The 18794-nt window shown below is 38.7% G+C and overlaps 2 long non-coding RNA genes across 2 annotated transcripts; one reads left to right on the forward strand and one right to left on the reverse strand.

Moving 5' to 3' along the window:
• Positions 1 to 1153: 1153 nt before the first annotated feature.
• On the reverse strand, positions 1154 to 2838 carry LOC125221701 (uncharacterized). Its single transcript, XR_007176416.2, has 2 exons — positions 1527 to 2838; positions 1154 to 1422 (listed from the first exon to the last, which is right to left on the reverse strand). It is a non-coding gene; the product is annotated as an uncharacterized LOC125221701 (long non-coding RNA).
• A 2168-nt stretch (positions 2839 to 5006) lies between these two features.
• LOC125221708 (uncharacterized) lies at positions 5007 to 15592 on the forward strand. Its single transcript, XR_007176417.2, has 3 exons — positions 5007 to 5615; positions 14426 to 15285; positions 15360 to 15592. It is a non-coding gene; the product is annotated as an uncharacterized LOC125221708 (long non-coding RNA).
• Positions 15593 to 18794: the final 3202 nt, after the last annotated feature.

The raw sequence follows: 18794 nt of genomic DNA on the forward strand, positions 1-18794 counted from the left end.
CCAATTCGTATCACTTACGGATCAGACAAGTTAGCTCAGATATATGTACAAGTGATCATACGCCTACATGGAATACCAGTGACAATCACTTCAGACCATGATTCAAAATTTACTTCTAGATTTTGGATAAGCCTACGACAAGAGCTGGGCACTAGATTGAATTTCAGTACTGCATTCCACGCACAGACTGATGGGCAGTCTGAAAGAACGATCCAGACCTTGGAAGATATGCTGAGAACCGTAGTGCTCAACCGTGGAGGAAATTGGGAGCCAGTACTACCACTTATAGAATTTGCTTACAACAACAGTTACCAGGCAACTATAAACATGGCCCCATATGAAGCGTTGTATGGAAGGAAATGTAGATCACCGCTGTACTGGGATGAAGTCGGTGAGAGAAAGACGCTTGGACCGGATTCGGTAGAGGAGATAATAGAGATCGTCCACCAGATACGTGAAAGAATCAAGGAAGCTCAAGATAGGAAAAAGTCTTACGCAGATGCTAGCCGAACCGATATGCAGTTCAAGGCGGGAGACAAAGTGTTTCTGAAAGTATCCCCATCTAAAGGGATTACGAGATTTGGTGTCAAGGACAAGCTAAGACCACGTTTCATCAGATCCTATGAAATTCTAGAAAAAGTCAGTCCTGTAGCGTACAGATTGGCACTCCCGCCAAGTTTCGGGAATGTGCCCAATGTTTTCATATGTCACAATTGAGGAAATATGTGTTCGACTTGAAACACATATGAAGAGGAGCCAGAGGCAATCTTGGACCGGAAGGTCAAAGAGTTGAGGAATAAATTTGTGGTAATAGTGAAAGTTCTATGGAAGCATTATGGTCACGAGGAAACTACGTGGGAATTGGAAGACAAAGTGAAAGAGAAGTACCCAGAGCTTTTCATTTGACGTAAGCAAATTTCGGGACGAAATTTTTGTTAAGGAGGGTAGAATGTAATACCCGCTTCTTTAATTACCCCGATACATTAATGCTTAATGACGAACTAGAGGATTTTCGTTCTCTTGATTCATGACAAAATAAAAACTTGTTACTTTTCCTTGCTTGTGTTTAATAGAGTGGTTCGCAAGAGATAAAAGCTAAAGTAAGAATTTAGCGAACACAAGGACGTCAACAATATGTAAATGAAAGAAGAAGGACAAGAAGTCTTTTCCCAAGTATAAAGAAATTCGAATAGCGTTTCATATACAATAAACGAACTACTAACTTCAAAAAAAAAAATAATACATGGAACAAGGCTTCAAATAAAGAAAACAAAGAAAAGAAAAGATAAATTTTTGATGCACTTCGGGCCTCTTCTCCAGGCCCGAACTATAGCCCGTCTTTGAGCAGTCCGTCGGGCCGAGGGGAGCGAGCCTAGCCCGAGAACAACACAATAGCCACACCTTCCTTTCTCACCTACAAAACTACAAACAAAGTAATTAATGCATATGTACAAGAGAATTAAGGGGTCTTCCTATTAAAGAAAAGGAACAACACCTCTTTTAACTATGAAGGACTAAGGACTTACCCAAGAGAGGCAAGTCAAAGCTGCCATTTTTTTTGCTCCTCCAAAACAGCCCCTGTGCACCAGCTTTCCTAGTCACACAATCAACCAAAATCAGTTTTGAGGGGACTTGTAATCTCCAACTAAAGACCAAATTGCATTTAGTGTAGAGTACTACTAAATCACAAAAGTGAGATAGGTTTCAACATGAGGACAAGTGGGAAATCAGCTTTCAATTAATTCTCCTAAGGTACAAAATCAGCCTATAAAACCCCCCTCAACCCCACCGTTAGACTCCCTTCAATGCACTGGAAATTTCAGCAAATTAAGAGTTAGAGAGAGAGCTTGGAGTAGGATTCTGCAGGCTTTCTTACAGCAGCCCTGCATCCCTTAGGTAACATGTCTTCCTCCTTCCTCATCTCCAAGAATCTCTCTTCATTCAAAAAAGGAGAACTCAGTTTCACCCCCCTTTCTTTGTCACTGCAACTAGGAACTCTAAAGGAGGAGGGCAAGCTTTGTTTTCTAACAACAAATACCAAGTTAGTAATTTCTCCAAGAGGTAATTTCACCTCCACCTTCCTCCCAACCAGAATTTCATGTCATCATGTAGTAATCAAACCTAAAGCATGCTTAGAACACCACATGATAAAAGTAAAGGGAGAAAAAGAAACATTTATGTTGCATACAACCCTCTGCCTCTCTCAAATTTTCATGTTTAGGATAAGGGAATTTCTTTTCATTTTACTCCTGCAACATAGACACACATGCTGGAAACTCACTCCACTAAAATAAACAAGACACAACAGAGAAGCCCTTAGATTAAGAACATAAATCACTTTATATACAAGTTTCCTTCAAGTAGTGTTAACCCTTCTCAATCAGTAAGAAATAAGTTCAAAACTGTAAGCCAAAAGTCCAGATTGTTTAAGCTGCCGACTTCTTCTTCGAAAAAAAAACAACTACAATCTGCCTAAAACTAAAATCTATGGAACAAGAACAGACTCTGTCTAAAGAAATCACCTAAATAGCTAAGATTGGAAGACTTAGCTTAGGTAGGAGCCATCCGGAGACTCCGAGCAATGGCGGAATGAAGACCAGCTGCTGTCACATGCCGGCGAGCTCGATGAGGCGGCTGACATGCCGTCACACGCCGGAGGCGGCGACGGATGGCGGCGGTGGACAGAGGCGCTGTTTCCAAATCCTCGCGCGACGGCAGCGGCAAAGACTCGTCGCCGGTCCATAGCTGGCGGCTGGCGGCGCCGACGGCGAGACAGCGGCGACCCGATGACCGGCGCGGCGAACGGCGAACGGCGAGGGAGAGGAGCCGCCGGTTCTCTTCCAAGTTAGGGGTTTTGAATTGGGAATTTGAGAAAGAGAGAGAGAGTAGGGTCGATGGAAATGAGAAGAAAGGAGTGTTGGGCCTCTTTTGATTTTATTAGTTGTTGGACCTGATTCTTTTAATTAAGTTTGGGCAAATTTTTGGGCTCATGATTAAATTGTTTTATTTGTGTTGGGCTGCCCCTAATAAGATTTAATTATGGAGTTTGGGCCACCAACTAAAATAAGGGTGTAGGCTAAGAATTCAATTAAATCATGGGCCCTCCTATGATGTTGGTTAAATAATTAACGGTTGCTAATTATTTTCACGAAGATAAGTCTAATTTTCCGGACCTTAATTTAAGTGCTCGAATAAATATTTTTTTTCAGAATTTTATGCGCTAACGGTGAATAGACCTCGAGTCTATTTTAGTGCTTGAATAAATGGCATAGGAGGTAACACCCTCTAGTTAAGCATTTGGTTTAAATTAATTAAATCTACTGATTTAATTAATATTCAAGAATTCTAAAACCTTTCTAGAAAAATTTAAGGAAAAGAACAAAAGAGCACGCACTTAGGATGCATCCACGTTTAAGCTTAATTGATTTATCAAAGTCTAATTAAGTATTATGTTATTTCCTAAAGGGGCGTCTACGAACGTCATCTAAGGCCAAGTTAAGGAAATTACGGAAAGAGCTTTAGCTTTTGAGGTGGGCATTTCTTTCAAAATGTGATTTCAGTATGAAAATGTGAACCTTTGCTCAAGTATGTTGTCATGCCATGTTTTGTTTTATGATTACCTATCTGCTTGGCTATGCCAATCTAAGTTAAATCGAATTCGGGTCCCAGTAGGGCCGCAAACCCTACTCGGACTAGTGTACACATAAGGGGATCGTGAGCTAACAAAGGAGTTGGCCGGTCCAGTGACCGTCGTGGAATGTGGCCACATTCCCGGTTCACATCAGTTTCAGATATGGTATATCTATGTTACGTGATTGCGCAATCAAATCTTCATGAAAAGAAAAGTATTTAGTGACTCGGGTCTTTTAAGTAAAACCCCGTGATCACTCAACTGTGCCATTGACAATTAAAGATAGAACTATTTTTGGCAATGTGCCCACGGAGTATATCAAATACTCAGCCCTGCATGTTATTTTTAAATGTGCAGGTTGAACGTGTACGAGGAGGCGAAGGTGTTGGGACAAGACTTCTATATAAGTAGTTAGGTAACCCAAAGTAGCATGTCTTCATACGTGCTATTTTGTCTTGGACTCTTCCGCTGCAATCCAGAGTTATGTTCTAGCAAGTTATGAACTTAGTCTTGATACGCTGAATTCATTTTGACTATGCACCCATAAGCCTTTGAGACTATTGCTTTAAGTGGTTTCACCCTTTTCATGTTGTCCCTTGAATATTGAGAATTGTTTAGTCGCGAAATAGCTACGCTCACTAGCACTAGGGAGTTGTGGTCGTGACAGTAATCATAAAACAAAACATGGCATGACAACATACTTGAGCAAAAATTCACATTTTCATACTGAAATCACGTTTTTAAAGAATGCCCACCTCAAAAGCTAAAGCTCCTTCCGTAATTTCCTTTACTTGGCCTTAGACGACGTTCGTAGACGCCCCTTTAGGAAATAACATAATATTTAATTAGACTTTGATAAATCAATTAAGCTTAAACGTGGATGCATCCTAAGTGCGTGCTCTTTTATTCTTTTCCTTAAATTTTTCTAAAAAGGTTCTAGAATTCTTGAATATTAATTAAATCAGGAAATTTAATTAATAGCATTTCTTTCTTAAGCTTGATTATTTTTGTGACTCGAGAACGTCGTTTCCCTCTTTCTTTCTATTTCCTTAGCGGCTGCCCGCGGCGTCGCGGGGCGACGCCGATCGACTTTCCACGTCTCCAACTTCAACATTTACCGTCTTTGAAACTTAATTAACAATCACGCTTTAACTGGGCTCTCAACTCAATTCCATAATTTCCAGCCCAAACACTTTACTTACACTGGGCCCAAAACATTTAATAAAACTAGGCCCAACTATTTAAAATCAGCCCATTTTCTTTTTTTCTCTTATTTCATTTCTGGGTCCAAATCATTTAATCATTTTAGTGGCCCACAATGACTCATTTACACTCCCCTTCTCCACCGTGACATCTACATCATCCCACATTCCCATTTCCAAATTGGGGATCCTTAATTGGAGAAGAGCACAAACCAGCGGCGCCTCCATCTCCTTCCTCAACGCTCTTCGCCGGACTCCGCCGGCGTATACTCCATCCTTCTTCGTTTATCCATTTCCACTTTCCCAAATCTACATCTCTCCCTCTTCCCTCCGTGATATCGCCACTCCGACGATTCCACGCCGATCGCCGAAGAATCCACGCACGGATTAACTTTCTTTTTCACGGATCGGGTTTCACTTCGACTCATTCATACTCTCTTTCATCTTCGGCGAACTCGCCGCGGAGTTTCCCCCGTCGCCGCACAGCTGAGGCCTCGCCGCTCCCCGACGCGGTGGAAAAACTGCTGCTATCCCGGTTAGGGAGAAGGCGTCGCCTTTCCCTTCCTCCGGTTCCTCTCTCTCTTGCGAAATCGTCGCCGAAATGGTCACCGCCGTGGTTGTACTCCGTCGTTGGAGGTGTTATCGTGCGAGGCAGCCCCTTTCTCGGCCTCTGCAGGCTCGCCAATCGCTGCCCGTCTCGCCATCCGGCTCTCCGTCAAGCTGCAGCTTCGCCTGCCACAAAACTCCGCTGCTACTCGTCGCCTTCCATCGACGTCACGGAGGTGTTAGAGTTTGTATACTAGAAATCACGTTTCGAGTGATTGAATACTGTAAAACTCTTATTTTATTTTCCAATGAATAAAACAGATTATTTTTGTCATAATGTTGTTATGTTTTACATTTAATGGATGTTAATGCATGTTTAAATGTATAAGTTAACTTAACAAAGTCTAAGTCTTTGTTTTAGTAGACCGGTTGTGGGCGTCGTCCACTTTAAGGTAATACGGTCAGTTCTAAACAAAGAAAAATATGAATTTCACAACCTAGATGGAATTAGACTACCCATCGAGAAAGGTTGCAATGTCAGTCCGTATATTTCTAAGCCTTACTGAAATAAGATGACATTGGTGTGGTATAGCATTGAACGGATCTAACAGCAAGACTTGCCTTGGGCTATCTACTGAAAGGCGAGGTCTTGATAAATATTTATTTCTTAATCAATGTAGGTTAGCATTGAGCATACGGTATTGATTATGCATTGCTTTGACTTATCAAATGGTGCGGGTTTTTCGTAGCCCAATTATCCTGATATATTGGGCAGTGGTGATCGATATCTAGCGGTGCTAGGATTGCTATTATATTGAATCGTGCACGAGGTGAGTCTCGTTTGATAATGTCCTCAAGAGGAGCGCGAAACTAAGTTTTATTATTCGGAACCTAGCTAGTTGGAGTATGATTACTCTATGAATAATAAATGAGTGTTTCATGCTAAGTCCACTCTTGGAATTAATAAGAAGTTAATTAATTAAGTCAATAGCAGACATTAATTAATTAATGGACATATTAATCTTAAGCACGGGAAATGAAAGATAAACGGAAACCCGGATTACTTATAATTTCGGATTTGGATGGGGAGAGTTCAATATTACTTCTGTAGTGGCTGCTCGTAATATTCCAATTATAACTTATATTAAATTGTGGGTTCGATTTAATTAGTAAAAAGTAAATTGGATGAGCCCATATCCAAAGCCTTCCATAGATCCCTGTCTGGGCCCAAAAGGAACTTAATATAAATAGGAGAATAAAGGAGACAGAAAATACACAATATCTCATATTGCAATTTTCGAAAATTTCGATCTCTCCCAGCTGTAGGAGATTTCGAATTTGAGTCCTATTCCAAAAAGGATTTCTTCTGTCTTCTTTATTTAAGTCCTAGTATTCTAGTAAGATCAGCCCACACTGATATTAGAGTACAGTTCGGGAACCAGAGAGAAGATTTGTGGTCTAGTACTTAAAGCTACACGTGGAGAAGTCGCTAGCCATCTTCAATTCTTTGGAGAATTAATTAGGTATTATTCTACTCCGTAGAAAAGCATGTTTTAGGTTTTCAATATTCTTAAAGCATGATTAATTCAAGTTATGAGCATGATACATGTGATAATTACGCGAATAGATTTTGTCTAAATAATCTGCTAAATAGATCTGATTATTATGTGATTTATTTACATGCTCTTCCGCTGCGTGCACCAACAATTGGTATCAGAGCCAGGTTTTGGCTCTGATTATTTGGATTTAAATTTCGCGAAATTCATGTATGCATGTCTTGATTGATTACGAAGCATGTTCTTGTGTTTTTATTTTTTTTATGTTTATGCATGTTGAACTCAAGAACATTCGAATCATAGAACTTGAATTATTCGAACGAACTAGATGTGCGATTCGTCGGCGCTTGCGCCGGGACGAATTGCGCTATGATCGATCGAAGAGGGTTGCCAATCGAGTGGGAGCCGAGGGCGACGGGCATGGGGCGACGCGCCGGCGAGCAAGGGCTCGCGCGCGCCACCGGCCAAGCCCGCCAAACCCTAGCCGGCCCCGATCAAACGGCGTGGTGGCTCGTCCGAGAGCTGCCGAGGCGCCAAGAATCCGACGAAACCCTAACCCTAACCCTAGAATCCTAGTCGACCCAGCCCTAACGAGGCGCAACCGAGAGCAGCAACGCCGGCAGGCGGCGTCTGCTGGAGCGCGCGAGCTCGTTGGGCAGTGGGAGATCGCCGGAAAGTCGCGGCTCCGGCTGTGCTTTCTGGCTTGACGTTGACGGAGGGAGATGCGGCGATGCCGCGGAAGGGAGAAGGAAGCAGCGCGCCATCGGTGCGAACTGTCGGCGGTGGTCGGGCGGCGAACACGCCGCTCCGGCGAGCATCTCCGGGAGGAGTCTTCAAATCTTCGTCGTGTTGATTCGTGCAAACCTCGAATCGCAAGATAATGACGAAAGATTATTTTAATGATTATTTAATTCCTAAATTAATAGAAATCATTAAAAATAATATTATTTAATGAAATAAAATATTTTGGGAAGATTTCCCTAGATTTTAGGAATATTTGGATTATTTTCTATATCTATGAATATTTTATATCCTAGATGATATAGATAAGAATAATTTAATAGTTTCCTAAATATAATATATCTAGAATCTATAATAAGATAAGATATATATAAGATTACATTAAATAATATATTTTAATTTTCTTCCTAATCTTGAACTTGGAAATTATATGAATTTAATTTTTCATGTCTAATTAAGATTATAAATAATGTACTTTATTTTAGATATATCTTATAGAATGACGTGAATAAGAATTAAATTCTAGAACAATAATTCCTAAACTAAGATATTAAAGATAATAAAAGATTTAATTATCCAGTAAATTAAATACCAACAGAATTTAATTAGTCTTAATCTGCCTTAAGGCTAAAGGATAATTAATTAAAACCATAACCCAAATGTCTAAGCGATAATTATGAACTTATAGTTTATATATGGTCTCCATCGGTTGGACTGCCACATTTTGTGAAGCTGATTTTCTAATATTATCGCCACCTACAGAGTAGGGACAATAATCCTACGAAAACAGTAAGTTCATAAGGGCGGACTTCTCAAATAATAAATAGAATGAACTAGAAAGTGGTTCCTAATATTATCGCCACCTACAGAGTAGGGACAATAATCCTAAGGAACTGCGAGTTTCAGGGTTCAATCAGAATTTATGAGATAGCTTGGTTTTGTTATCAACACATGAACATTGTTATGGGAGTGTGTTGTAGAAATAAAATTCTGTAATGCTAAACCTGATGGTCGTGCTTAGGCAGCATTAGATATGTCGACCTCCAGAGGAGGAAGCTATTGATATGTCGGTGTTGTGACCAGTAAATTGTCAAAATTTTAATGCGTATTAACCTCCAGAGGAGGATACAATTTATTAATTTGGCTGTTGTAAGATTTTGAAAAGTTTTATGGTTAATCTACTCAATTTCCTTACATAAGTTTATGACAAATAGTAAAATCTTCTGTTTGCAGTGCAATAAAATTCGTCAAGATGTCTTTTAATCCTCTTTCTGCCATTCTCAAAGAAAACAAACTCGAAGGCCAAAATTACATCGAATGGAAACAAAACTTGGATATCGTTCTCACAGCAGAAGAGTACAAGTTCGTACTCACTACTCCACGCCCAGCTGTCCCGGCTGCTAGTGCCAGCCAAGCATTGCGAGATGCGCATAGACGGTGGCATAAGGCGAATGAGATGGCTAAGTGCTACATGTTGGCTTCTATGTCATCAGTACTCAAGCATCAGCATTCTGCCATGGAAACTGCCGCCGAGATCATGACAAATCTCGCAAATCTTTTTGGTACTCAGAATCGAACGGCTAAGTCTCAAGCCTTTCGGAGTATCATGACGAAGTCTATGAAGGAAGGCTCGTCTGTGAGGCAACACGTCCTCGAGATGATGAGTCACCTCAACCAGATTGAGGTATTGGGAGGGACGATCGATCCCGAGTCCCAGGTTACTATAATCCTTCAGAGTCTTCCCCCTAGCTTCCAGCAGTTCAAGCTCAACTTTGAGATGAACAAACGGAATTATACTTTAGCAGAGTTGCTGACTGAACTTCAGTCGGCGGAGGACCTTATGGTTCAAGCTAAAGTAGCTATGATGAGTATCGCGCCTAATTCCTCTGGCTCTAAGGCTAGAAGAGGAAAGAAAAAGGCACCGAACCAAGTAGCAGTCAACAATGCTAAGGGAAAGAAGAAACAGCGGGGTGACAAGAAGCAAACTGGAAAATGCTTCAAGTGTGGAGAGAAAGGTCATTGGAAGCCAGATTGTCCTAAAAAGGGCAAGGCTACAGGTATGCACCATGCTCTAGTAGTCGAGTCATGTTTGGCTTTGACATCTACTCATACTTGGGTTATTGATACTGGAGCAACTGATCATATATGTTTTGATCCTGACTTGATGCAGGTGACAAGACGGCTACATGATCGTGAGATAGAGGTCCAGCTGGGCGACGCTACGAAAGTGGCGGCCGTTGCAGTGGGAGACGTTTATTTACGTTTTTCTAGTGATAGATTTTTGATTTTGAAGAATGTTTTGTTGATACCCTCTTTTAGAAGAAATTTAATTTCAGTTTCTAAATTGTCTTATGATGGATATTCGATTTCTTTTAATGACAATTGCGTTATTAAGAAAGATGGTTCTTATATCTGTCGCGGTATCATGGAAAACAATCTGTACACGATCACTTCTACACAATTTAATCAACGTAAATCAGAACTCAATGCTACATCGAAAATTTCTAAGAAAAGAAAAGAACCTTCAACTTCAATGAATGAAACGTACTTATGGCACCTTAGACTTGGTCATGCCAACGAAAGAAGGATTCATGCGATGGTTGATCAAGATCTTATTAAAGGTCTTGAGAAGGAACCGTTTTCGAAGTGTGAGTCCTGTCTCGAAGGCAAGATGACTAAGAGATCTTTTAGATCAAAGGGGAATAGGGCCAAAGAAGTACTTGAGCTCATTCATACTGATGTGTGTGGACCAATGTCAACCGAGGCAAGGGGCGGTTTTCGATATTTCGTCACCTTTACAGATGACTACTCGAAAATCGGATACATCTATTTGATGCGCTACAAGTCTGAAACTTTTGACAAGTTCAAGGAGTTTAAGGCTAAAGTAGAGACGCAACATGGTAAGAGTATCAAATGCCTGCGATCTGATCGCGGAGGCGAATACCTAAGTGCCGAGTTTTTGGACTATTTATCGGTAGCTGGGATTGAATCCCAAACGACTGCGCCGGGCACACCCCAGCAGAATGGCGTGGCTGAAAGAAGGAATAGGACCTTATTAAATATGGTCAGATCGATGATGAGTTATGCACGGTTACCTGTTTCGTTTTGGGGTCATGCTTTGCTTTCTGCAAACTATCTCTTAGACGTCTTACCTTCTAAATCTGTTCCTACTACCCCATATGAGTTGTGGAATGGGCGTAAGCCCAATCTAGAACATCTCAGAGTATGGGGGTGTCCGGCTCATGTATTGGAAAAGGATCCAACTAAGCTGGAATCTAGGACTGAGGTTTGCGTGTTTATAGGATACCCTAGAGGAACGAAAGCTTATGAATTCTATAGTCTCAGAGATCAGAAAGTGATTGTGAGCACTCATGCCACATTCTTAGAGGAAGACTATGTAATGAATCATAAGTCCAGCAGTGAGATTGCTCTAGAAGAGCTAACTCAAGTTTCAACTTCCATTAACCAAGAACAATTACCAAGTGTAACAACAATTCCAGAAACTTCAACTAATGCTCCAGATATTGTAGTGCCGCGCCGCAGTGGGAGGGTCTCTCATGAGCCCGATAGATACATTGGTTTGGGTGAGTGTATGGATCACTCCTCGGACAGCAATGTACTGGATCCCTGGAATTTTGCAGAGGCGCAGGCTGATGTCGATCATTGCGAATGGGTGAAAGCAATGGATTCGGAACTACAATCTATGTTAGACAAAGACGTCTACGATTTGTCTGTCCTACCCGAAGGCTGTACTGCCATTGGGAGCAAGTGGATATACAAACGTAAACGTGGACCCGATGGACGAGTTAAAGTCTTCAAGGCAAGACTAGTGGCTAAGGGGTATACCCAAAAGGAAGGTATCGATTACGATGAGACCTTCTCCCCAGTGGCCATGCTCAAATCGATCCGTATACTTTTGTCTATAGCAGCTTACATGGATTGGGAAGTATGGCAGATGGACGTTAAGACTGCGTTTCTAAACGGGAGTCTTGAGGAGACCATCTACATGGAACAACCCGAAGGCTATGTAGTGAAGGGCAAGGAACACATGGTTTGGAAGCTTAAGAAGGCCATTTATGGTCTCAAGCAAGCATCTAGATCATGGAACCAGTGTTTCGATCAAACTGTTCAAAAGTTTGGATTCGAAAAATGCCCTAATGAAAGCTGCGTGTATAAGAAGGTTGAAAAAGGAAATGTTGTGTTCTTAGTTTTGTATGTAGATGACATTCTTCTAATTGGAAACAATAAAAAAATGTTGTCATCAGTGCGAACTTGGTTGTCCAGCCAGTTCGAGATGAAAGATATGGGTGATGCGGGACACATTCTCGGTATCAAGGTTCTTAGGAACCGAGGTAAGAAAATGTTGTGCTTATCCCAAGAATCTTACATCGAAACGGTACTTAGACGCTTTAGCATGCAAGATGCCAAGAAAGGTTTCCTACCTTTTAGACATGGCATCCAGTTGTCTCAAGAGATGTGTCCTAAGACAGCATCTGAGATAGCAGAGATGAGAAGAATACCATATGCCTCGGCAGTTGGTAGTCTCATGTATGCTATGCTTTGTACTAGACCCGATATCTGCTTTGCTGTTGGCATGGTAGCAAGATATCAATCAAATCCCGGCCAAGGACATTGGACTGCCGTAAAGAACATACTCAAGTACCTTAATCGGACTAAGGACTATGTTCTAGTTTACAATGCAGCCGAGCTCTGTCCTTTAGGATATACAGATTCAGACTTTCAGGCTGATCTGGATTCGAGAAAATCAACTTCCGGATATGTGTTTACCTTAGGAGGTGGAGCTATAGTTTGGAAGAGTGTAAAGCAGAAATGCATTGCAGACTCTACCATGGAAGCCGAGTATGTAGCCGCTTCGGAGGCTGCAAAGGAGGCTGTATGGCTTAAGAACTTCCTTCTGGACTTAGGTGTGGTTACGAATATGCCCAAGCGCATCACCGTTTATTGTGATAACTCTGGTGCTGTGGCAAATTCGAGGGAACCACGGGCTCATAAGGCGAGCAAGCACATAGAGAGGAAGTATCATATCATTCGAGATATAGTGCAGAGAGGAGACATACAAGTGGTCAAGATTGAGTCAGAAAACAACCTGGCAGATCCTTTCACGAAGGCGTTAGCGGTAAAGCCGTATGAAAGCCATGTTGAAGGAATGGGAGTTCGACTAATTCAAGACCTCAATCCGCTTTCAGTATAAGTGGGAGATTTAGACGTTAGCACATTTTGTATACTCGAAAGTGTTTTGAGTATAAGTGGGAGATTGTTAGAGTTTGTATACTAGAAATCACGTTTCGAGTGATTGAATACTGTAAAACTCTTATTTTATTTTCCAATGAATAAAACAGATTATTTTTGTCATAATGTTGTTATGTTTTACATTTAATGGATGTTAATGCATGTTTAAATGTATAAGTTAACTTAACAAAGTCTAAGTCTTTGTTTTAGTAGACCGGTTGTGGGCGTCGTCCACTTTAAGGTAATACGGTCAGTTCTAAACAAAGAAAAATATGAATTTCACAACCTAGATGGAATTAGACTACCCATCGAGAAAGGTTGCAATGTCAGTCCGTATATTTCTAAGCCTTACTGAAATAAGATGACATTGGTGTGGTATAGCATTGAACGGATCTAACAGCAAGACTTGCCTTGGGCTATCTACTGAAAGGCGAGGTCTTGATAAATATTTATTTCTTAATCAATGTAGGTTAGCATTGAGCATACGGTATTGATTATGCATTGCTTTGACTTATCAAATGGTGCGGGTTTTTCGTAGCCCAATTATCCTGATATATTGGGCAGTGGTGATCGATATCTAGCGGTGCTAGGATTGCTATTATATTGAATCGTGCACGAGGTGAGTCTCGTTTGATAATGTCCTCAAGAGGAGCGCGAAACTAAGTTTTATTATTCGGAACCTAGCTAGTTGGAGTATGATTACTCTATGAATAATAAATGAGTGTTTCATGCTAAGTCCACTCTTGGAATTAATAAGAAGTTAATTAATTAAGTCAATAGCAGACATTAATTAATTAATGGACATATTAATCTTAAGCACGGGAAATGAAAGATAAACGGAAACCCGGATTACTTATAATTTCGGATTTGGATGGGGAGAGTTCAATATTACTTCTGTAGTGGCTGCTCGTAATATTCCAATTATAACTTATATTAAATTGTGGGTTCGATTTAATTAGTAAAAAGTAAATTGGATGAGCCCATATCCAAAGCCTTCCATAGATCCCTGTCTGGGCCCAAAAGGAACTTAATATAAATAGGAGAATAAAGGAGACAGAAAATACACAATATCTCATATTGCAATTTTCGAAAATTTCGATCTCTCCCAGCTGTAGGAGATTTCGAATTTGAGTCCTATTCCAAAAAGGATTTCTTCTGTCTTCTTTATTTAAGTCCTAGTATTCTAGTAAGATCAGCCCACACTGATATTAGAGTACAGTTCGGGAACCAGAGAGAAGATTTGTGGTCTAGTACTTAAAGCTACACGTGGAGAAGTCGCTAGCCATCTTCAATTCTTTGGAGAATTAATTAGGTATTATTCTACTCCGTAGAAAAGCATGTTTTAGGTTTTCAATATTCTTAAAGCATGATTAATTCAAGTTATGAGCATGATACATGTGATAATTACGCGAATAGATTTTGTCTAAATAATCTGCTAAATAGATCTGATTATTATGTGATTTATTTACATGCTCTTCCGCTGCGTGCACCAACAGGAGGAACTCTCCGCCTCCCGTCGCACCACCGCCGGACAATCTCTCTATAAGCTAAGTTTTCTGCCTTCTATTGCTTGGCTCAAATCGTGGGTTTATTTAGCAACCTATGTGAAATCGATTCTTAACTATTGGTGATGTTCAAGCTTTGATCTTATGAGAGTTTGATTATTGAGTCCATTAATTCGGTTTGTGGCAGAAGCTTTATGTTGTGATTCTTGGCAGAAAAAAAAAATGCTTAGTCTTGTGGAAATTTCTATAGCATGTCTAAGTTCTTGCATTTGATTACTGTGGTGAAAACTTGGTTGTTGAGCAAAAATGTTGTTGTTCTATGCTTATCCTAAATCTTTTATTAGTTAACAGCCCAGGGGTTTTAGATACGTGCTTTAACATGCTTTGGGTTGATTTCTACATGGTTGATATGTAAATTTGACTGGGAGAAGGGGTGGAGGTGGAATACCTCTTGAAGCTGCGGCTGCTTTGAGAATTCAGCTCTTAAAACCTCAGCTTTCTTCCTCTCAAACTTGCTATGTTGCTGGAAAAATTTGAAGTGTGTAGGAGAGTGATCAAAGGTGGTGTGGAGGGGATTTTATAGGCAAGAGTGTGTACTCGTGAAGCCTTAATTGAAGCTGTTGTATTTTCTTGTTATTCTCCTGCAGCAAATCTCCCTTTTCTTTGATCTTTTGTAGCCACTTTATCTTAATGTAGTTTGGTGCCTAGTTTGGGTACTTGGTACTTGGCTAATGAATTCCATTGTTTGATTGTGGCTGGTAGAAACAGGTGCTAGGTGCTGCATAGTGTGGAGGATTTGCAGGATTGACTTTCCCCTCTTGGTGAGTCTTTGGTCCTCCATAGCAAAAGGAAAGGTTGTTTCTCCCCTTCTAATAGTAGTCCCTTAATTACTCTTGTTCCTTAGCCTTAACTTGTTTTTATCTTGCAGGTGAGAGAGAAATCTTGGCTACTACCTAGCTGTACCTCGAGCGGGCCTGGATTCGTTGTCTGGGCTGACGGGCTGCTCGAAACGGGCCCTAATTTGGGCCTGGAGAAAAGGCCCGAAGTGCACCCAAAATTTTATATTTTCCTTTCCTTGTTTTCTTTCTTTGAGGACTTTGATCCATGTAACCTATTTTATTAGTTGTTCATTTTATTGAACATGAAATGCCATTCGAAACACTTTATTTTTTCGAAATGTATCTTTAGTCTGTTTTTAATTCGCTCACTTACTTCTTTAGTTTTTTTTTTGTAACTAAAAGGTTAAGTTTCAATAACGGCTCGAGTTCCATTTATTTTCACGAAATGAGAGAACGTTACATTTCTAGTTCCACATTACTATATCGAAAACAAAATACTGGTGCGGGTATTACAACACCCTAGCCTCATGGACTACTATATCCTTGGAGTGTTGTGCGCAAATTGCATAAAATTGTTCATCAAATGATATTCATGTGATAAGTGAATTTGCACTTCAACTTCGGCGCGAAGCGTATCTGATGATATTTGTAGTAATCAAATAAGTACATAATATCATTAATATATGTGAACTTTAGTACTACTATTTTATAGTATTGAATTGTTATATAGTCCACCCGTTAGAGGTGCCCTTGGTTCGGAATCGCCGGTTCCGGTTTTGGAAATTATTGAACCGGAACCGAACTGCGAGGGTGTTTCACGGTTACGGTTCCGGTTCTAAAACTATCGGTTTTCGGTTTTAGTTCCGAACCGGCGGTTTTCCGACGGTTTTTTTGCGGTTTTCACGGTTTCAAACCGCCGTTTTTTTTGCGGTTCCGACTTGATTTCACGGTTTTCCGGCGGTTTTTCGCGGTTCCGGAACGGTTTTGGTTCGAAAATTTTTGTACCTGAACCGAACCACGGTTCAAAAATTGACGGTTTCTGTTCGGATAAATTCTCACCGTTTCGATTCAGAACCGTAACCGCCGGTTACGGTTTCGGTTTTAACTCTAAATTGCAATATTTTCAATCACAGCGCGATATACTATTTTATTAATTGAATGAATATATAATAAAGTATTATTAATAACTCTAAATTTTGATATCATTATATAGTACTATTGAAATTGATATCATTATATATATAACTCTAAATTTTAGTATTTTTATATAAAATTTGAATTGATTTTTATTATTCAAAGCAAAGTCGCATTCTTTACGTATTGCTATATACCATTTGACTTGATTTAAATTGTTTCAAATTTGCTATAAATTTGCTACACATAGAGTTCGACTTTACCTTTATTAAGACGTAATTAGAGAAAATTGAAGTCACTAAACTTGCACCATATTTTAAAGTTTATTCATGTTGGGATAACAATGTGATTGATTTTGATAACCGAAGATTTTAACTAAGGTTATGTTGAAGAAATGATATTTCAATCCATCTTTATATTCGACAAAAATATCAAATCATTTAAATTCCTAATAATTAATTACATTAAAATAATTAATATATACTATTGTAGTGTGTATATTATACGTATATTATCGTACATTTTATATTTGTAGCTCATTTATTTTTTTTCCAATTGATTAGTTGGTTAATTTCCATCTTTTTAAGCACCAATTATGTATTTTCAATTGCATATTTCAATTACCGTAATTTATATTGTTTATTTGTTTATTTTATACAACTTTAGTTAATTGTGTTTTTTTTATCAATATATAATGGTGTGGTTGCATAGTCACTGATAGATAAATAAAAAAGTATAGTTGATTGGTTGAATATTGAGCATATCTTAAAATATTATAATTTATTATCTTGGGTTCTCTTATACATATGGTAACATCCCAATCCATTTGACGTATGGATTTAAAATAAACAAATGTAACTTAAAATAAAATAATCACGAATCAAATATAAGAACACTCAAATACTATAATATAAAAGCCAAAACTTATCAGATAAACATTATAAAACATTTTTGGACTGCATTAAGACACTCTCATAAATCTATATGTTATTCATTTGCTTACGTATCTAAATTCCACGTTTAATCTCACATCACACACGAAACATATTCTTTAACCAACACATATATCCAGAAGCAATATAAATAAAATATACATATGCATATGTCTCTCTATTCCTTTTTATTATTCTGTTACATATCAAGCCTGGTATCTGTTCGGGATTCTTCTATGACCCGAAGGTCCCTCTGTAATTGGCCCCCTCTATAATTGGACATATAGGCCCTTCTGTATTTGACCGGAAGGTCCCTCTGTATTTAACCCGTAGGTCTCTCTGTAATATCAGATCCAGGGCAAGACCATCACAGATCCTCTTTAATCATATGATTCATGTACTTTAATCTCAAATAAAAAACATATTCATTTCCTCACATCATATTCCACCAAAGAATTCCAATATAGTTTATAAATATATCCATTGCACCAGTCCCACGCAGCCAGATCATATTCTATCATTAATAACAAACAACATATAATCGTATTAGGTTCACATCATATAATATAATTAATCTCTTCATCAGAACTCGGAATAAAGAAGCATGTGAAACATGTAAAATTAAAAGTATGATTTATACACACCTAAGTACTATAGATATTCTCATTGATTCTACCTCCGGCTGTGCAATCCTTTTCTTCACCAAACTGACTCCGTTATTAATTTGTTACTCTTTTTCAAAATGTTATCGGACTATTGCTTCTTTCAATTCCGTGGTTAGGATGGCATGTGTATTATGATGAAATATTATTTCGTAAGGCACATGTATGAATAGGATTTTGAAGCTAAAGTTTTGAGTATACAATTTTCTCATTTACTTTCTTAATAATAATATTCTATTAACTTTAATTACATATTTATAAACCAAAGAGTCGGTGTTAATATGACTAATTTCTCCAACTTATCATACGTGTTTGTCTATTGCATAAATTACTCACACGTATAACACTTCTAGCTATATGCCATGCGTATTCATATAATATTAATTATTAAACTATTAATATATATCCATTTGCCAACACTTTTCTATAATATTCCATACACCCACTCGTTAATTATACATATATGTATATTATTTATATAATTTCTCATGTATTTTACATCTCTTATATACACATATACACTTTGTGAATAGTTTAATAATTTTACTATCTATGTTATTTTTTTTGTATAATTATAAAAAATAATAACTATAGTTTATAATAAAATGAAGAGTGCTATTAATGATCATGGTCAATCTAATAATAACTATATGTTATAATAAAATAAAGAGTGCTATTAAACTTTAGGGAAATTAGAAGTTAATATCGAATAATGTGATTTGGGCTTATAAAAGAATAAATAAATAGATGAAATATGAATTTCAGTCTGAATAAATTAGAAGATGTTACAACTATA

This window comes from Salvia hispanica, chromosome 2 (genome assembly GCF_029641045.1).
Source record: "Salvia hispanica isolate PSC_SH4W2 chromosome 2, Shi_PSC_v1, whole genome shotgun sequence".
Classification (NCBI taxonomy): Eukaryota; Viridiplantae; Streptophyta; class Magnoliopsida; order Lamiales; family Lamiaceae; genus Salvia; species Salvia hispanica.